Source organism: Entelurus aequoreus, linkage group LG13 (genome assembly GCF_033978785.1).
Source record: "Entelurus aequoreus isolate RoL-2023_Sb linkage group LG13, RoL_Eaeq_v1.1, whole genome shotgun sequence".
NCBI classification, from domain to species: Eukaryota; Metazoa; Chordata; class Actinopteri; order Syngnathiformes; family Syngnathidae; genus Entelurus; species Entelurus aequoreus.
In genome coordinates, this window is record NC_084743.1 from 53,049,459 (window position 1) to 53,071,588 (window position 22,130).

The 22,130-nt window shown below is 40.0% G+C and overlaps 1 protein-coding gene across 2 annotated transcripts in view; it reads left to right on the forward strand.

Annotated features, from left to right (window-relative positions):
- The first annotated feature begins 2,162 nt into the window (after window positions 1-2,162).
- numbl (NUMB like endocytic adaptor protein) overlaps window positions 2,163-22,130 on the forward strand; it is a 167,918-nt gene continuing 147,950 nt past the window's right edge. The window contains exons 1-2 of one of the 2 annotated variants that reach the window (XM_062067998.1): window positions 2,163-2,206; window positions 2,303-2,526. The gene's annotated coding sequence lies outside the window, so the exon portion shown is untranslated. Of the gene's footprint in view, window positions 2,527-22,130 lie in introns of both variants that reach the window. The other variant, XM_062067997.1, reaches the window with a different exon arrangement.

Genomic DNA, 22,130 nt, shown 5'->3' on the forward strand with positions numbered 1-22,130 from the left:
GCTGTTGTTTTGAGGCATGTTTAGAAAAAATTAAAAATAATGCACTTTGTGAAAGTCAAAGTATAGTAGGCCTACTTCCCGTAGTTGTAGTGGGTATCAGGATTATCTCAGGGAGAGCATGTCCCAAATTCCAAGATGCTGTTTTGAGGCATGCTAAAAAAAAATAATGCACTTTGTGACTTCAATAATAAATATGGCAGTGCCATGTTGGCATTTTTTTCCATAACTTGATTTGATTTTTTTTGGAAAACCTTGTTAGATTGTTTAATGCAGTGGTTCTCAACCTTTTTTCAGTGATGTACCCAGGGCCGGCCCGTGGCATAGGCCGTATAGGCAAATGCTAAGGGCGCCGTCCATCAGGGGGCGCCACGCCAGTGCCACAAATGTTGGAGAAAAAAAAAAAAAAAAAGTTGGTACTATTATTTCTAAATACAAAAAATAATCCCACGTTAATTAAAAGGCAAAGTAAAGCCTATTTAATAGAAATATTATGTTACAACATTACGCCCCCCCCCCCCCCCCCCCTCCCTTCCCGTATCATGACTCTTTTTGGACGTCACCACAACACAAAATATCAAAACGGCCAAAACTGTCAGGTGCCCAGGGAAGAAAAAATAGAAAAGAAGAGGAGGAGAAACGAGAAAAAGACAGAGGTAGCAGGTAGGTAACGTTAGCCTACATGAAATTATTTGTCTGTTACAGAATGTGATAGTAACCTGGCTTTTTAGCATTAAGCTAATGTTACATGATTCGGCAATTGCTAATCAATAAATAGCTAGTTCTGTTTTAACGTCGGGTTAATATTGTGGAGGGGGCTAAATTGTTGTGGAAAATAATAATGTAACGTTAGGTAATTACAGTACTCCCACCTTACATTCCTCAGGGACATTTGTATTAGATCTTTTAAGCAGGTGTTTTTTGTTTACATTGTTATTGCCTTCTGGTTAGCTAATGTTTGCCCTGCAGGTATAGTCACTTTTCCACCCCTTTATATATTAGGTATAGTTGTAAGCCTAGTTGTTAAAGTGCACATCATTAATGTTAATTAAGCAATATCACATGAGAGGGAATGCTGTTTTTTAATTTGAGCACTGCTGTGATTCGGTTAAAGATAATCATAACATAACATTCTCATATAATATGTTAATTTGCTTTCTTTAAGTAAAAAAAAAGGTCAAAGACAAAGCTATTCGGTTTCTTGTGAGTATATACACTTCACTGCCGATGTGGGGGGGCGCCACCTAAAATCTTGCCTAGGGCGCCAGATTGTTAGCGCCAGGCCTGGATGTACCCCCTGTGAACATTTTTTAAATTCAAGTACCCCCTAATCAGCGCAAAGCATTTTTGGTTGAAAAAAAGAGATAAAGTAAAATACAGCACTATGTCATCAGTTTCTGATTTATTCAATTGTATAACAGTGCAAAATATTGCTCATTTGTTGTGGTCTTTCTTGAACTATTTGGAAAAAAAATATATAAAAATAACTAAAACTTGTTGAAAAATAAACACGTGATTCAATTACAAATAAAGATTTCTACATATAGAAGTAATCATCAACTTAAAGTGCCCTCTTTGGGGATTGTAACAGAGATCCATCTGGATTCATGAACTTAATTCTAAACATTTCTTCACAAAAAAAGAAATCTTTAACATCAATATTTATGGAACTCGTCCACAAAAAATCTAGCTGTCAACACTGAATATTGCATTGTTGCATTTCTTTTCACAGTTCTTTTTGACAGACATTTAAAAAAAATCTCACGTACCCCTTGGCATACCTTCAAGTACCCCCAGGGGTACGCGTACCCCCATTTGAGAACCACTGGTTTAATGCATCCAGCCGGGCATCACAACTAAATTAGGCATAATAATGTGTTAATTCCACGATTGTATATATCGGTATCGGTTGATATCGGAATCGGTAATTAAGAGTTGGACAATATAGGAATATCGGCAAAAAAGCCATTATCAGACATCTCTAGTAAAAAGTATAATTGACGTCGATGTTTAAACGTGAAGTGACGTCATGATGGCTGCTTACCACACGGTGGCGCGCTGGAGCGATGAAAACACTCCTCCCTCCTCTTCCTTTGTGGAAAACATCAATGGAAGTGTGTGTGTGTGTGCGTGTGTGTGTGTGTGTATGTGTGTGTGTGTGTGTGTGTGTGTGTGTGTGTGTGTGAGCGGGAGGAGCAGCCAGTGCACAGTGAGCAAGCAAAGCAGCCGAGTAAGCAATTCTCCCAACTTGAAAGCCTAATTTGTGTCTTTTTTTCTTGCTCCATAAATGCGTGAGGTTGTGTAGTTGTTGTACTGCTGTGTGTGTACGTGTGTGTGTGTGTGTGTGTGAGAGAGTGTGTGTGAGAGCGCCAGCCTGCATGAGTGAACGCCTCGACTCCATACATCGCCGTCACAGAGCTGCCGGGAGAAGCTCTTTGACACTGGAGAAGACACTCCATATTTGTTTTTAAGGACACTAAATCGCACTGGATTTACAGAGAAGAGGCGAGCATCCCGTCGTTCTTGTGGGTGAGTTGTGTGAATTCCCTCCTATTCACTTCTTTGACGTCAAATACCTGCCAATGAATGGGGAAATGCGAATAAACAGGTAAGCTAGCTTTAAAATCTCAGCTAGCAGCAGTAATTGGATGATTAGCGTCTCTCCAATTAGTGCGTGGAATGAGTCAAGTCGATGTCGCCCTGCTGGTGATATAGCTGCTTATGACCACAATGCAGCAATAACCATCATATATTATCATAGAGTAACTTTGGTGTTTTTTTGTAAATCATATTTATTTATTAATTTGATAAGGAAATCATAATACAAGTACTGAGAAAACAGACACTTTTTTTTTTGCCCCCCCCCCGAAAAATAAATACATACAAAAAAAAAGCTAAAATCCCCAAAAATACAAAATTACAGAAAAAAAAGTTAAATAATAACACTAGAGATGCCCGATAATGGCTTTTTTGCCGACATCTCAATATTGTCCAACTCTTAATTACCGATTCCGATATCAACCGATACGTAGGGCTGCAACAACTAACCGATTAAAATTGATTATAAAAATAGTTGGCGATTAATTTAGTCATCGATTCGTTGGATCTATGCTATGCGCATGCACAGAGGCAATTTTAATTGTTTAAATTTTCTTAAATTATTATTTTAATTTTAATTGTTTTTATTTTTTATAAACTGCAACATGTACAAACAGCTGAGAAACAATAATAAATATAAGTATGGTGCCAGTATGCTGTTTTTAAAAAAAAATAAAATACTGGAAAGGATAGAAATGTAGTTTGTCTCTTTTATCCGATTATTAATCGATTAATCGAAGTAATAATCGACAGATTAATCTATTATCAAATTAATCGTTAGTTGCAGCCCTACCGATATATACAGTCGTGGAATTAACACATTATTATGCCTAATTTTTGTTGTGATGCCCCGCTGGATGCATTAAACAATGTAACAAGGTTTTCCAAAATAAATCAACTCAAGTTATGGAAAAAAATGCCAACATGGCACTGTCATATTTATTATTGAAGTCACAAAGTGCATCATTTTTTTCAACATGCCTCAAAAACCGCAGCTTGGAATTTGGGACATGCTCTCCCTGAGAGAGCATGAGGAGGTTGAGGTGGGCGGGGTTAGGGTGGGGGGATAGGGGGTAGCGGGGGGTGTATATTGTAGCGTCCCGGAAGAGTTAGTGATGCAAGGGGTTCTGGGTATTTGTTCTGTTGTGTTTATGTTGTGCTACGGTGCGGATGTTCTCCCGAAATGTGTTTGTTATTGTTGTTTGGTGTGGGTTCACAGTGTGGCGCATATTTGTAACAGTGTTAAAGTTGTTTGTATGGCTACCCTCAGTGTGACCTGTATGGCTGTTGACCAAGTATGCGTTGCATTCATTTGTGTGTGTGAAAAGCCGTAGATATCATGGGATTGGGCCGGCATGCAAAGGCAGTACCTTTAAGGTTTATTGGCGCTCTGTACTTCTCCCTACGTCCGTGTACCACTACGTACAGCGGCGTTTTAAAAAGTCATACATTTTACTTTTTGAAACCGATACCGATAATTTCCGATATCACATTTTAAAGCATTTATCGGCCGATAATATCGGCAGTCCGATATTATCGGACATCTCTAAATAACACCACCTGCCACCCCCCGTCCTACATTTCAGTCACAGTGGGTAGCAATGTACTGCCTTCCTCTTCACCTCAAGCAGATAGAGAATCACAATAACTGATTTAAAGGCCTACTGAAATGAATTTTTTTTATTTAAACGGGGATAGCAGATCTATTCTATGTGTCATACTTGATCATTTCGCGATATTGCCATATTTTTGCTGAAAGGATTTAGTATAGAACAACGACGATAAAGATTGCAACTTTTGGTATCTGATAAAAAAAAGGCTTGCACCTACCGGAAGTAGCGTGACGTAGTCAGTTGAACATATACGCAAAGTTCCCTATTGTTTACAATGATGGCCGCATGAAGTGAGAGAGATTCGGACCGAGAAAGCGACAATTTCCCCATTAATTTGAGCGAGGATGAAAGATTTGTGGATGAGTAAAGTGCAAGTGAAGGACTAGTGGGGAGTTGAAGCTATTCAGATAGGGAAGATGCTGTGAGAGCCGGGGGTGACCTGATATTCAGCTGGGAATGACTACAACAGTAAATAAACACAAGACATATATATACTCTATTAGCCACAACACAACCAGGCTTATATTTAATATGCCACAAATTAATCCTGCATAAAAACACCTGCGTGTTTGTTATGCTAGCTCCTAGCTCCTCTGCTAGCTCCTAGCTCCATAGAACACGCCAATACAATTCAAACACCTGATCAACACACACAATCACTCAGCCCAAAAGACCGTTTACCTAACCCAAGGTTCATAAAGCTTATATATTTTTAAAAAGTTACGTACGTGACGCGCACATACGGTCAAGTTATCGAATGTTTAGCAGCCAAGGCTGCATACTCACGGTACCTGATATTCAGCTGGGAATGACTACAACAGTAAATAAACACAAGACATATATATACTCTATTAGCCACAACACAACCAGGCTTATATTTAATATGCCACAAATTAATCCTGCATAATAACACCTGCGTGTTTGTTATGCTAGCTCCTAGCTCCTCTGCTAGCTCCTAGCTCCATAGAACACGCCAATACAATTCAAACACCCGATCAACACACACAATCACTCAGCCCAAAAGACCGTTCACCTAACCCAAGGTTCATAAAGCTTATATATTTTTAAAAAGTTACGTACGTGACGCGCACGTACGGTACGGTACGTGTTATGCTAGCTCCTAGCTCCTCTGCTAGCTCCTAGCTCCATAGAACACGCCAATACAATTCAAACACATGATCAACACACACAATCACTCAGCCCAAAAGACCGTTCACCTAACCCAAGGTTCATAAAGCTTATATATTTAAAAAAAGTTACGTACATACGCAAAAAAAAGCCAAAGCTGCATACTCACAGTAGCACGTCTGCGTCTTTGTCATCCAAATCAAAGTAATCCTGGTAAGAGTCTGTGTTGTCCCAGTTCTCTACAGGCGTCTGTGTATCCAAATCAAAAGTCCTCCTGGTTAGAGTCTCTGTTATCCGAGTTCTTCCATCTTGACTGCATCTTTCGGGAATGTAAACAAAGAAGCGCCGGCTGTGTACTGTTGTGGCTGACTACGTTCGAAAAATACGTCCATTTCGCACCGACAACTTTCTTCTTTGCTTGCTCGGCTTCCTTTTCCATAATGCAATGAACATGATTGAAACAGATTCACGAACACAGATGTCCAGAATACTGTGGAATTATGAAATGAAAACAGAGCTTTTTCGTATCGGCTTCAATGTGGAAGGCATACCCGTGTTCGTCGGGCTACGTCACACGCATACGTCATCCTCAGAGGCGTTTCGAACCGGAAGTTTAGCGGCAAATTTAAAATGTCACTTTATAAGTTAACCCGGCCGTATTGGCATGTGTTATAATGTTAAGATTTCATCATTGATATATAAACTATCAGACTGCGTGGTCGGTAGTAGTGGGTTTCAGTAGGCCTTTAAAGGAGGGGAAAAAAGGTAACAACAAAAATCAAACATACATAGATGTGTCACTGAATAAAAACAACAACAACAACAAAAGAAAAAGAGTCGAGGTAAGTGAAAAGGTTCATTGTCGATAGAGAGCGTAACTTCATTGTAATGGACACAGGGTTCGTACGGGTGCTTAAAACCCATCCGTGACTGCTCAGACCTTCCTACCTTCAAAAGCCTTCTCAAAACACACCTCTTCAGATCTGCTTTTAACCTGTGATTAGTGTTCTGTGTCTTGTAATGTCCAGTGTTATTATGTATTTTACTATGTACTGCTTTTATATTTCCTGTATTATGTATTATTACTTTGAACTGTTTTATAGTTTAATTTATATCCTGTAAAGCGTCTTTGAGTACCCTGAAAAGCGCTATACCTAATAAAATGTATTATTATCCATCCATCCATTTTCTACTGCTTGTCCCTTTCGGGGTCACGGGGGGTGCGAGGTATCTCAGCTGCATTCGGGCGGAAGGCGGGGTACACCATGGACAAGTCGCCACCTAATCGGAGGGTCAACACAGATAGATATTATTATTATTTACAACCTTGAAAATGCCTGGATTTTAATGTTGTGTTTTCAAGGTTTGAAAAATGCTTGAGTTTTGGGTGAAGTGCTTGTAAATGCTTGTAAATGTTCATCATATTTCTCGGGCAGTCTGACTCAATAGGCTAATTATAAAAAGAAAAATATATATGTATATTTTCCTTAAAAATGAATGCTACATGCTTGATCTGTTGGCTTTGCACGAGCCTTGACATTAGGTTGTTGTCCTTTCAGAGCCGTATGTACGGCTCTGGGTCGCCCCCAAGAGGACAATGGCGCATCGGTCCATCATGCCCGGAGGTTGTCGTTTTAATGATCATTGGATGGAAAATGTCAAATACAAACTTTGGATAAAACGTGGACCAAATCCACATGTAGCCTGCTACAAAGTAGGCAAAAAGGAAATCCATCTTTTCGCAATGGGAGAGTCGGCTCTCTCGAGTCATATGAAAGGTGAGCCACAGAAATTACTAGCCCTAAAACGTTAGCTAAAGTTTTGTTTTCTAACCTTTTGGTACATGCTAGACCTAAACTGTGAGATCAGCGCTAGATTACATGTTAATTACGGACAGTTATTACGAGCTATGAAAGGAAAAAAGCGAGCGTTTGTCAATGATAAATTATAATGTTAAGAACTTCCCTCAACTATCAATCAATCAATCAATGTTTATTTATATAGCCCTAAATCACAAGTGTCTCAAAGGGCTGTACAAGCCACAACGACATCCTCGGTACAGAGCCCACATACGGGCAAGGAAAAACTCACCCCAGTGGGACGTCGGTGAATGACTATGAGAAACCTTGGAGAGGACCGCATATGTGGGTAACCCCCCCCCCCTCTAGGGGAGACCGAAAGCAACGGATGTCGAGTGGGTCTGACATAACATTGTGAAAGTCCAGTCCACAGTGGATCCAACACATCAGCGGGAGTCCAGTCCACAGCGGGGCCAACAGGAAACCATCCCGAGCGGAGACGGGTCAGCAGCGCAGAGATGTCCCCAACCGATGCACAGGCTAGTGGTCCACCCGGGGTCCCGGCTCTGGACAGCCAGCACTTCATCCATGGCCACCGGACCTATGCAACTCCCCCTCGCAAGGGACAGGGGAGAAGAGGAGAGAAGAAAAGAAACGGCAGATCAACTGGTCTAAAAAAGGGGGGGTCTATTTAAAGGCTAGATTATACAAATGAGTTTTAAGATGGGACTTAAATGCTTCTACTGAGGTAGCATCTCTAACTGTTACCGGGAGGGCATTCCAGAGTACTGGAGCCCGAATAGAAAACGCTCTATAGCCCGCAGACTTTTTTTTGGCTCTGGGAATCACTAATAAGCCGGAGTTCTTTGAACGCAGATTTCTTGTCGGGACATATGGTACAATACAATCGGCGAGATAGGCTGGAGCTAAACCGTGTAATATTTTATACGTAAGTAGTAAAACCTTAAAGTCGCATCTTAAGTGCACAGGAAGCCAGTGCAAGTGAGCCAGTATAGGCGTAATATGATCAAACTTTCTTGTTTTTGTCAAAAGCCTTGCAGCCGCATTTTGTACCAACTGTAATCTTTTAATGCTAGACATAGGGAGGCCCGAAAATAATACATTACAGTAATCGAGACGAGACGTAACGAACGCATGAATAATGATCTCAGCGTCGCTAGTGGACAAGATGGAACGAATTTTAGCGATATTACGGAGATGAAAGAAGGCCGTTTTAGTAACACTCTTAATGTGTGACTCAAACGAGAGAGTTGGGTCGAAGATAATACCCAGATTCTTTACCGAGTCTCCTTGTTTAATTGTTTGGTTGTCAAATGTTAAGGTGGTATTATTAAATAGATGTTGGTGTCTAGCAGGACCGATAATCAGCATTTCCGTTTTCTTAGCGTTGAGTTGCAAAAAGTTAGCGGACATCCATTGTTTAATTTCATTAAGACACGCCTCCAGCTGACTACAGTCCGGCGTGTTGGTCAGCTTTAGGGGCATGTAGAGTTGAGTGTCATCAGCATAACAGTGAAAGCTAACACCGTACTTGCGTATGATGTCACCCAGCGGCAGCATGTAAATACTAAAGAGTGCAGGGCCAAGAACCGAACCCTGGGGAACTCCGCACGTTACCTTGACATAGTCCGAGGTCACATTGTTATGGGAGACGCACTGCATCCTGTCAGTAAGATAAGAGTTAAACCAAGACAAGGCTAAGTCTGACATACCAATACGTGTTTTGATACGCTCTAATAAAATATTATGATCGACGGTATCGAAAGCGGCGCTAAGATCAAGAAGCAGCAACATAGATGACGCATCAGAATCCATCGTTAGCAATAGATCATTAGTCATTTTTGCGAGGGCTGTCTCCGTAGAGTGATTTGCCCTGAAACCGGATTGAAAAGGTTCACAGAGATTGTTAGTCACTAAGTGTTCATTTAGCTGCTGTGCAACAGTTTTTTCGAGAATTTTGGAAATAAACGGAAGGTGGGAGACCGGTCGGTAGTTTACCATGAGGTCAGGATCGAGGTTAGGTCTTTTGAGCAGAGGATGAATAACCGCTTTTTTGAATGCTAGGGGAACAGTGCCGGAGGAAAGTGATAAGTTTATAATATTTAACACTGATGGACCTAATAATACAAACAGTTCCTTGATAAGTTTCCCAGGAAGTGGGTCAAGTAAACATGTTGTTTGTTTTATCCCACTTACACGCTGTAATAATTCCTCTAATGTTATTTCATCAAAAATAGAGAGACTATTTTGGAGGGCAGTGTCCGTCGTATATACAGTCGTATTTGTGTTAATAGAGCCCAGTTGTAGCTGGGATGCGTTGTCTTTAATCTCCTTTCTAATGAGTTCTATTTTCTTATTAAAGAAATTCATAAAATCATCTGCCGAGTGGGTGGAGCTACTGGGAGGAGTCCCTTGTTGGGTTAGCGATGCTACTGTACTAAACAGAAATTTAGGATCGTTTTTGTTGAGGCGGATGAGATTTGAGTAGTATTTAGCTTTAGCTAAGGTAAGCATGCGTTTATAAGTTATTAAACTATCACTCCATGCTTGATGGAAAACCTCAAGTTTAGTCGCGCGCCATTTGCGTTCCAGTTTTCTACATGATAATTTATGAGCTCTAATTTCTTCTGTAAACCATGGGGTGCGCCTTTTAGGGGCCCTTTTTTGCTTTAGCGGTGCTATACTATCAATAATTTCGCGCAAGGCATCGTCAAAGTTGTTAGTGAGTTTATCAATAGAGCCGACATAATTTGGGAATGGTGCTATTACCGAAGGCAGTAGGTCAGCAAGAGTCATCGTTGTGGCAGCATTAATGTTGCGGCCGCTATAGCAGTTATTATTATTATTAGCTTGTTGACAAAGAGTCAAAACTTCAAATTTTATAAGGTAATGATCGGACATTACTTTAGTATATGGAAGTATCATAACTTTGGAGGTGGTGACACCCCTGACAAGCACTAGATCTATTGTATTACCGTTGCGATGCGTGGGTTCATGTATTATTTGTGTAAGACCACAGCTATCAATTATGGTTTGGAGCGCCACGCACTGAGGGTCCGATGGGGTATTCATATGGATATTAAAGTCCCCCATTATGATTATATTGTCGGCGTGCGTCACTAGATCAGCAACGAACTCTGAGAATTCACTGATAAAGTCCGAATAGGGCCCAGGGGGGCGGTAGATAACAGCCAGGTCGAGAGGTAGCGGTGTGACAGACCTCATAGTAAGCACCTCAAACGATTTATATTTATTATTTAGGTTAGGGGTAAGGTTGAAATTTTCATTGTATATTAGTGCGACACCCCCTCCCCTTTTAAAAGGGCGGGCAACATGCGCATTCGTATAGTTAGGAGGAGATGCCTCATTGAGCGCAAAAAATTCGTCCGGTTTGAGCCAGGTTTCGCTAAGACCAATGACGTTAAGATTGTTGTCTCTAATGACCTCATTAACCAATAACGCTTTGGGAGACAATGATCTTATGTTTAAAAAGCCCATATTATAGGTATTGGGCTGTTTTGACGAGTTTTTGTTAAGATTATCCGTAGTGGCAATATTAACAATGTTGCGTTTATTATGCGTAGTGCACTTTAAATAGTTTCGACCATATCTAGGAATTGATATGACGGGAATTTTCCGATTGTTTGCTTGGTGCTGCAATAGACTGGACATATCATAATTTGCCACCTCAGTAGAATGCATGTCCACCTCTGACACAGACACAACAGAAAAAACATTATGTGAATTGTGTATTATTCTAAGAGAATTGCTATGCGTACATGGATTATCCAGCCTGGCGCTGGCTAGTTCTAGCTTAACTGACTCCTCACCCGGACTAACAGACATTGTAATTGCCTGTGACCGGGCTTGCTCTAGTGTAGTCAGTCAAGTGAGACTTAAATAGTAGTCTATGTTTCTAGACAGGATGATGGCGCCTTCCTGGTTAGGGTGAAGGCCGTCTCTCATCAGCAACTAAAAATCGATTTGTTACCATAGCCACAGTTATAAGGCTAGATATGCTTAATGAAAGGTGACTCAGGTGTTGTGAAACAAACAAAATATTTTCCTTTAATTTATTATCCTTGTATTAACGTGGAACAGTTTTGTTAATAAATGAGTCAAATTGACATTTTGAGGGTGCGTGTATTTATATCACATAATGCAGTTTACAAGCACAAATACGGTGTGAATCAATCCGTGCTGTTCGATGTCATTGAGTGCTGTAAGTAAGAAAAAGAACAAGACATTTGAAAAACAACACAAATGGAGACAGGTTTGCAAACACCAATGACATTGAATAGTCTACAGAAACACTGCTTCATTTGCTATGCCCCATTCAGTTAATGATAACTGCTGGTTCAATGTTAGGCTTAGGTTTTAGCAGATTTTCCGTATTTTTCCTACAGACAGCATTTGGTGACCTCAAACAACAAGGCTATGGATTGATTCACACTGGTTTTCGCCTTTTGAAGGGTACTGGAAAAACTGGAAAATTGATCTTGAAAGTCCTTAAAAAGTGCTTGAATTCGGCCATTGAAAAGGTGTACGAACCCTATGGACATATTGCTACTGTCTATTCACTTAAAGGGGTACTGCACTTTTTTGGGGATTTTGCCTATCATTCATAATTAGGTTTTTCTGTTTTGAATGCATTCTAACTAAACAGTAAATAAATGCGAGCAAAAGTCTACTCTGCCTATATAGCGCTTAAAAAAAACATCCAAACACCTCCACCAAGGTTTATATACACGCTGTAAGTACATATGCAATGTAGTAACAGGCACATTTATAATAACATTTAATATTTAATTAGTTTGCTAATTTTAAGCATACGGCGGCGCATTAATATCACACCCACATTACGTTTTACACCATCACTGATTACTACTCACTGCAGACTTCATGAGAGGCAACAATCATAATCAAACATCATTACTGTACAGTGACTGCTCTCTCTGGGATGCAGGCTGCTTGGATGTTAACATATTCCCATTTAGATAAAGAATACACATAATCCTTGCGATGAAAAGGGGGGTGGAACCATGCTTCCTTTCGTTTCTTTATCTCCATTTCCGGGTCTAAAATATATATCTATATATATATGTATATATATATATATATATATATATATATATATATATATATATATATATATATATATATATATATATATATATATATATATATATATATATATATATAGTCGAGGTTACTGTGGTTTATCCGTTATACAGTGCTCAATATCGGGGTAGAGCGGAATATATGTTAGGTCAGGAAAAAACACAGAGGCTATTTCATCCCTACAAGCCTGTTTCGCAGGTTTCCCTGCTCTTCAGGGGATAGATGGATAGAAATAAACTTTATTAATCCCTTGGGAAATTTCCTCAAGGAAATTCAAATTCTGGCAGCAGCAGGTAACACCGAAAAATACAGAAAAATACAGAAAAAAGCACTCAAAGATAAAAGTAAAATAGAATAAAATAGAGTAAGAAAAAATGTATATAAATATACAGTGTGTGTATATATATATATATATATATATATATATATATATATATATATATATATATATATATATATATATATATATATATATATATACACAATATATATAATATAATAAATAATAATATATAATAATGGTCAATATTTAATATAATATAATGGTCAATATTTAGGTCATGAAATATGAATGGAGTATCGTTGGCGGTTTTTGGATGGTTATTTAGAGGGCTTTATGGGCGGAATAGAGGACCACTCATTGACTTATAAATAAATAATAAATGATAAATGGGTTGTACTTGTATAGCGCTTTTCTACCTTCAAGGTACTCAAAGCGCTTTGACAGTATTTCCACATTTACCCATTCACACACACATTCACACACTGATGGCGGGAGCTGCCATGCAAGGCGCTAACCAGCAGCCATCAGAGGCAAAGGGTGAAGTGTCTTGCCCAAGGACACAACGGACGTGACTAGGAAGGTAGAAGGTGGGAATTGAACCCCAGTAACCAGCAACACTCCGATTGCTGGCCCAGCCACTCTACCAACTTCGCCACGCCGTCCCTTGCAACCTAAGTTTTATTTACGATTATTTACGAGTTACAATGCATTCAAAAAAATATCATCCCTCTTCTTGTCTCTCCTAATGAACATTCCTAAAAAATGCTGTTCCTCTCTAAGGGTGCGTTCACATACCCTCTTGTCATGTTTGGTCCCATTTGCTGTGCTAGTACGCTTTGGGATGCCCAAAGTGTGACCCCCAAATTTGGACCATGTTGTTATTTTGTTTGGCCCCCTAAAGGGTGGTTACCAAATGTGTTACATATTCATACTGACCTATTTTAAGCTACATAATCTATGATGGCATGGCCGCAAGGCTACGCTGTAAAAAAGTCAGTTGATTTTGCGGTAAAAAACCTGGCGCTCAGTCGCTGAAATTTACCGTAGAATCATCACTGGTACCATTTTTTCTATTTACAATAATTCACTGTAAAAGCAACGGACGTAGAATTTACAACTAAAAAGTAGCAGCTCAGTCACCAGAATTTTGTGGTAAAAATAACTGTGGTAATGTTGTTAAATTTACAGTAATTTGGTGTAAAAACGTAGTTAAATTTCATGGTAAAATTCTGGTGACTGAGCTGCCTGTTTTTTACCGTAAAATCTATAGGTTTTTTTTACAGGCTAATTAGTTGCTATACAGTATATTGAAACTGATGATGCATATATAGTGGTAGGAGGCTAAATTCCTCACTCGTGGTGCTGTTGCATGTCAAAAAATTGCTGGCACATTTTCACTTTGGCCGTTGGAGGCAAAAAGTTTGGGCACCATTGGTGTAATGTAAATGAAGTCCAGGACTGGACCGAACCGGTGGACCGAGACTGCCTGAGAGATAGATCTCGGTTCACCTGAAAGAAAAGGCAATGTACCAAAACACGCACCTTGGACACTTGGTCATGTGTGGTTCGGTTAAAACAAACTGTAGTCTGTTCGCTCTGTGAGTACAGTTCTTGTGGTCAAGTGTGACCAGGACTCAAGGCCAGACCAAGCAGGCGACCAACGATGCAATTAAAGTTCTGGTCTTGTACTTGGGTCTGGACAAAAATGTAAAAAAAAGTTGGTGGTTGCTTAAAGAAGACAAAGTGTCAGGATGACCGAAATTTCACTAACAAGTTCTCTTTATGTAGTATTTACTCTTGAAAATGACACCACAGCCTGTTTCCTCATGCTCTCTCAGCATTTCCTCAAGAATCTTGAAGAAAACCTCAGTAGAAGAGGACACAGTGGCCTAGTGGTTAGAGTGTCCGCCCTGAGATCGGTAGATTGTGAGTTCAAACCAAAGTCTATACAAATGGGACCCATTACCACCCTGCTTGGCACTCAGCATCAAGGGTTGGAATTGGGGGTTGAATCAGCAAAAAGGATTCCCGGGCGCGGCCACCGCTGCTGCTCACTGCTCTCCTCACCTCTCAGGGTGTGAACAAGAGGATAGGTCAAATGCAGAGGACACATTACACCACACCTAGTGTGTGTGTGACTACCATTGGTACTTTAACTTTAACTGAACAAAATAGAATAGTAGGGACTTTCTCTCGTTTTTTTTCAGTTTTTTTTTAGCACCGGGTCTACTCTTCTTTCTCTGTTCTCCCGCAGGTTTTTACTTGGTCTTTCTCTCTTCGAGGGTGCTTCTGGTTTTCAGTATCGCATTTGGCTTGAGTCTTTACGTTTTTTTTCCGTACAAACTGACCAAAACCTTTCTTCTTGGAAGTCAGAATCATTAAACTGATCGTTGCAAATTACACTCTTCTCACTTGGTCCATACCATTTTGCGTGAGTCAATTTGACTGGAGAGTCCATACTTTCGTCTTATTCCCATCATTTGGAAATGTATGCAGGCTGACCCCCTTCAACCAGCAACAATGCATCTGGCATCCTTCAATCCTTCAAATTCTGCGCAAAAATTTTGTAATTCGGGAAGTACAGCTACCACAACACCTACTACGCAATCTGAAATTGCCTTTCTTCTGTAGGTGACTTCTGCAGGCTGATGAAGGCCCACTCACATTTTTAAGCTAAAAGTGGGGCTTCCAAAATGTGCTGAAAACAAACCTAAAATCACTAGTATGACTATTTTGGTAGTAATTTTACCTGTAGACATAACATTTAGGTCTAAAAATATGAAATAAGTGCCAATGGCTCCGTTCACATTGGACACTAAATTTTATTTTTTTTGCCCTCAAGTGACACATATTGGATATTTTTTTGTCAGTTTAAGCGCTCAAAAAGCAATGCGACCTGTTTGCGACTTTTACGTCATTCGTGTGCGCAGCACGAACACTTTCCTTTTTTTTTCAATTCTCTTCTTCGTCCACTTGTTTCCCATCATCTGCCTGTTTCCTCTACACAACAACCATGGCACAAACCCACTAACCTGCTGGTCTGTGGCATCCATGTTTTCTCGGGTAGTAGCGACTTCCTTGTTCATTTAAAGGCCTACTGAAATGATTTTTTTTTATTTAAACGGGAATAGCAGATCCATTCTATGTGTCATACTTGATCATTTCGCGATATTGCCATATTTTTGCTGAAAGGATTTAGTAGAGAAAATCGACGATAAAGTTCGCAACTTTTGCTCGCTGATAAAAAAAAGCCTTGCCTGTACCGGAAGTAGCGTGATGTCACAGGAGCTAGTATTCCTCACAATTCCCCATTGTTTACAATGGAGCGAGAGAGATTCGGACCGAGAAAGCGACGATTACCCCATTAATTTGAGCGAGGATGAATGATTCGTGGATGAGGAACGTTAGAGTGACGGACTAGAATGCAGTGAAATACATATCTTTTTTCGCTCTGACCGTAACTTAGGTACAGGCTGGCTCATTGGATTCCACACTCTCTCCTTTTTCTATTGTGGATCACGGATTTGTATTTTAAACCACCTCGGAAATGAGAGTCAATAACGCGAAATGGACATTCACAGTGACTTTTATCTCCACGACAATACATCGACGAAGCTCTTTAGCATGAGCTAACGTGATAGCATCTGTCTCAAATGCAGATAGAAACAAAATAAATAAATCCCTCACTGGAAGGATAGACAGAAGATCAACAATACTATTAAACCATGTACATGTAACTACACGGTTAATAGTTCTCAGCCTGGCAAAGCTTAACAATGCTGTTGCTAACGAAGCTAAGGCTAACTTAGCAACTTAGCAACCGGACCTCACAGAGCTATGATAAAAACATTAGCGCTCCACCTACGCCAGCAAGCCCTCATCTGCTCATCAACAGCCGTGCTCACCTGCGTTCCAGCGATCGACGGCGCGACGAAGGACTTCACCCATCATCCGTGCAGTGGGCGGCTAGCATCGGCTAGGCGCTGCTATCCAAGTAAGTAGTCCTTGTTGTGTTGCTACAGCCAGCCGCTAATACACCGATCCCACCTACAACGTTCTTCTTTGCAGCCTCCATTGTTCATTAAACAAATTGCAAAAGATTCACCAACACAGATGTCCAGAATACTGTGGAATTATGAAATGAAAACAGCTTTTTCTACTGGCTCCGAATACTTCCCTTGCCCTCGTGACGTCACACGCATACGTCAGCATAATAAAACATTTTTAACCGGAAGTGTGGCTGGAAATTTTAAATTGCACTTTATAAGTTAACCCGGCCGTATTGGCATGTGTTGCAATGTTAAGATGTCATCATTGATATATAAACTATCAGACTGCGTGGTCGGTAGTAGTGGGTTTCAGTAGGCCTTTAAGGAATCCGGTAAACTGCCTTTGTTTTTACTTTATCAAAAGTGACGTCGAGGCCACATTGGGGCCTGTGCGCGTTTATACTACAATCTGATAAAGGTCACATTTTACTTGTAAACTAAACAGTAAGCTGGAAAAACTCTGATTTGGTCCACTTTAGCCTGCAGTGTAAACCTAGAGTTAGAGTTAGAGTTTGAGTTTATTTCGAACATGCAAGCATACAACATGATGCATCACAATTTCCAGTTTCTCTTTTCAACATGTTCGAAAAGGAGTAGGCATTAGAGGGGCCCTTTTAAAATGTAATTTGGTTATCCTTTACAGTTGTATTTTTTTCAGTGGATCAAATAACACTCTCAATTGGATGGCGAATGTGACGTGTGTATTGTTTGACAAAACTCATGCCTCCAAGTAGGGGTGTAACGGTACACAAAAATTTCGGTTCGGTACGTACCTCGGTTTAGAGGTCACGGTTCGGTTCATTTTTGGTACAGTAAGAAAACAACAAAATATAAATTTTTTGGTTATTTATTTACCAAATTTGTAAACAATGGCATAACAAACATATACACACAGGGTCCATTGCCAGGGTTAATGTGGTCAACATATATTAAATAAAAACTAAACAAGATAAGGCTCAGAATGGTTTCTTAACAAAACCTTTCTACATATAAAGTGCTTTTTTTGATTGATTGATTGAGACTTTTATTAGTAGATTGCACAGTACAGTACATATTCCGTACAATTGACCACTAAATGGTAACACCCCAATACGTTTTTTAACTTGTTTAAGTCGGGGTCCACGTTAAACAACACTAAACTGCCTCAAGTTGTTGCTCAGAGTAAATAAAATGACACAACTTTTCTTCTACATATAAAAAGTGCAACATTAAACAGTTTCAAGTCAACTCAGCCTCAGATTAACTTTTCTTTCCCCCCCAAGCCTGGCTAACTTGACAGTAAGAGGATATATGGGCTCATTGTTCTTCCACCATAGAAGTGGGTCAAAATCTAGTTTTTAATGCAATATGGACTTATATCCGCTGCTATAAAAACATTTGTTATTGCTTTAGCCCTGCCTGACTCGCCGAGGAGAGGCTACTTGAATGCGGTGGTGACGCTTCAAATGGGTTAGCATGTGCTATGAGAGTAGCATATGCGTGTGTGTGGCCCTTTAATATGTGACAGCGTGTGAGGTGAGTGTGTGGGCGAGCGAGGTGAGGGAGCGGTAGCGTGAGTGCGGGGAGTGGCTAGTGTTTTGTTGGACTGACTGTGTGCAAGACCTCAATAAAGCCACAATTTGCAACTAATCGCCGGACTCGTCATTTACCCTGGAGTCCGGAGCTGTGGAGACCCACTGCCGGGTAGAGTGAAGGGTGACAAACCTCCGTCCTCCATTGTTGTATCGCGCAGCCAAAGTGTTCCCAAACGGGAGATCTTACGAGGCAGGAGAGTCTTCCGGCTCTGGCTTTTACGTGTTGTCCTAGCCCGGTCGCTGCTAGCATGTGTACTCGTTCGGTACACCACCGAACCGAACCGAAACCCCCGTACCGAAACGGTTCAATACAAATACAAATACACGTACCGTTACACCCCTACCTCCAAGACATCATGACGTCTTTTGGTACACATACAATGTGATCGTAGGACTTTTCTTTCTACAGCAGATTTCTTACCAGCGGAGAGTCTGAGGACAATTATGTCCCCTTTGATGCTACAATTCATATAATCGTATGTAACCTAGAACGGGGGTTCTTAACCTTTTTGACCTTGGGGCCCTACTTTACCACTAGAGAGGGGCCTGGGGCCCACTTAAATATTAACACTGAATTAGTTATCTTCCTCTGGGTTTTAATGGTATTCAATAATTATATCTAACCTACTTACAGTTTAACAGGATACACCTTGTCAAATGATACAAAAGCATGTTAAAAAAAATGATTGTCACACACACACTAGGTGTGGCGAAAATATTCTCTACATTTGACCCATCACCCTTGACCACCCCCTGGGAGGTGAGGGGAGCAGTGAGCAGCAGCGGTGGCCGCGCTCGGGAATAATTTTTGGTGATTTAACCCCCAATTCCAACCCTTGAGTGTCAAGCAGGGAGGCAATGGGTCCCATTTTTATAGTCTTTGGTATGACTCGGCCAGGGTTTTAACTCACGACCTACCGATCTTAGGGTGGACACTCTAACCACTAGGCCACTGAGTGTTAATCACAATGATTATTATTTATTTAACAGATAAACTGTAGGCTTAGGTCGGGCGGATTAGAAAAATAAGTACTAACTAAATATACTGCATAAGAAGGGACTCAAATAACTAATATAAAATAATTTGACATACAATTATGCTGTGCTAAAATAAATTAACTAAATTTCAGTTTTTTGGATTGCATAAACACTAAAATCTAAAGTCTTACACAATTAGCAAAACCTTACACTCAAGGAGCAAAACACCGGACCAGATGAGAGCAACTATAGGCACAATGTTAGCTTCACACTTTATGCAAAGCACTGACCACAGAGAATTGCAAACTACTACAGATGCATAACATGAGGTCACTTCCTTGCAAATTTCAAAGTACTGACTTTCAAATGACCACACTCATTAGCCAACACAACACTCATACCATCACATAATTGCTCAATTTCAGACACACCAATCAGGTTCAAGCACTACAAAAAGGCAGCAGGTGAGTTCACCTGTCTTCAACCACAGTGGAATGAGTAAAATGAGGAAGAGTGACAATGAGAGGAGGAATTCAAAGAGAAGGAGAAGGAGGTAAAGAAAGAGGTGAAGGCAGAGTCAATGCCATAGGCCGAGGTGGAGGTAAGGCAGAAGCAGAGGCAGAGGAAGACCCGAAGCAGGAATACATGCTCTAAGAAGAAGAGGACCAAATTTATTCAATGAAATTCGGGCAACATTAGTTGACTATTTGGTGAACCACGGACTGATGCTGAGGAAAGCTGGACTGAGAGTTCAAAAATGTTTACTGATTTAGAGGACTACATTATATTTGCATCATTCTGCAGCACTGGTCTTATGTTGTACTTTGTGAATTTTCTGTATTGTATATTTGCACTTTCTCTGTTTTACTTCATTTACATTACTCAAATTCCTGAGAAGTAGAATTGCTAAAAGTGCTCTAGGTCAAAATTTTTACTATTGTTCACAATCATCATGAAAGACAAGAACACGTTTTTTGTTTTTTTTTACGATTTTAAAGATGATAAAAAACGCTTGAAAGATGCGGCTAATGGAAGTCACCGTTGTAGCCTTCAAAGCCCTCTAAAACAACTTAAAAAAACTCCAGCAAAGTTTTATATACAGTACACACTGCAAATCTATATATAATGTAGTAACAGACACGTTCAAAACAATATGTAATATGTTCAATATTTAACGTATTTTGATCATTTTAATAATTTCCAAGACTGATTTCTTCCACGCATTTATTTCTGTTTCCATAGCAGCACACGTCTGACTTTTGGCAACAAATATGTCTTCCTACTTCCGGATTCAAACACGAGTGTGCTTTCTAATCATGGCAGACTTGGTAACAGACAATGAAGACGACTATTTTTGGACAAATGAGGATTTACAACCTTATACTTTTGAAGCGAAATATACTGCTGCTCATAGAAGCCAGCACAAAGGAAGAGTGAGACGTTGGAGCAGACGGAAGCCGGGAGAGTGAGGTGAAAGCGATTTTGACGCTATAAATATGGAACTTGGAGCCAAGCTATTTCGACATAAATGGATTGCTTACCCAAAATGAACAGGAAACGTCCCCGGCCAGCTGGTCCAAACGAACAATTGTCCATCGAGTGAGTCACTTTAATATCGATCATGATACACGCAGCATGCCATGCGTATTAGAACAACTACAGTACATATGCTGTCTGGCTAGCTGTGTAATTACAAAACATGAAATGTAGGCTAGTACTTTACAGATACTGTAATTGTTCATGATTTTCAGTCAGCACAAATTGGTGTTGTATTGCAGTGTTGTGCATTACAAACTCTAACATGTTTCGTGTTGACGTAGAAGCTAGCTTATCTCTTGCCGTAGCTAGCTTTTATGGCTAGTACCGTAGCATGGCGATGTGTTACCACGCTAGAAAAACAGTTCCTCAGTGTTCGCTCTTTCAATAACAATGTCGCTACAGCTTGCTTGTGTTACGGGTTATGGAACGTAAATTAGGTATTGTTGACGGTTTTTGAAAGCATTTTTAAAGTTATCTAGAGGTAGAATTGATTACTACTATTAGCTGCATTGCTAGCCACCTAGAAAGAGCCGATTTGTATATGTTAGTACGCGGAAAAAAAACAACCTGTCGTCTTCTTGTCCCTCATAAGGATTGTGAACAATAGGCAAAATTCCAAATAAAATGTAGTTTCCCTTTAAGCACAGCAGTGTGTAACTGGTTTAGACAGAATTACGTCATATGAAACGTGTGTGTTTTCATATGGTAACAAAATATCATTTCTATAAAATAACGTATAGTTTTTGGAAGCGTGTTTAATTTTGTAAAGGATCTGAGGTGTTCTGCTAATTGTGTGTATGGTTGTGCTAATTGTGTGTAGTGTTTTGAAAAACCGGGCCCTTGAGTCAAAATCGTGCTTAAGCAATTGAAAAAACTTGTAATAACGAATATGTTTCCTAACTAAGCTTTCAATAAGATTAAAGTACAAATGAAGATACAGCTTCACTACTTTCGTCATAATTTTTGCGCTTAAGAAACTTCTTCATGACTTTAGCTCCAGACTTCTCCGGTTTGTTTGATGTTGTCATTACTGCCACAAGTGGTGGAAATATGTATTACAATTGAGTACCATTGCGGCCCATACGGACCACAGCTGAGAAACATATTTTTTGGCGTCCCTGTAGTTAAGAAACGCTGACCTAGAAAACGCCATGTTGCTTTGGACGCTTTTCGTCACACCATGTGCACGTCTAATTTCAATCTGGGCAAAACTTTACTAATATGCTTAACTGAGAGCATCATTTGGTCCTAGATTGCTAAGCTAAGTAACTTTAACATCTTACGCCTGGAACACAAGTTTTTACGCACCCATAAGTTTGAATATGCAGGACTACAATGTGTCAAACTGTGTTTTAATCCCTTTATCTCTGAAGTAATGCACAGATTGATGTCTAAGAGCAATTAGTGAAAGTGGCAAAACATGGTTTTCC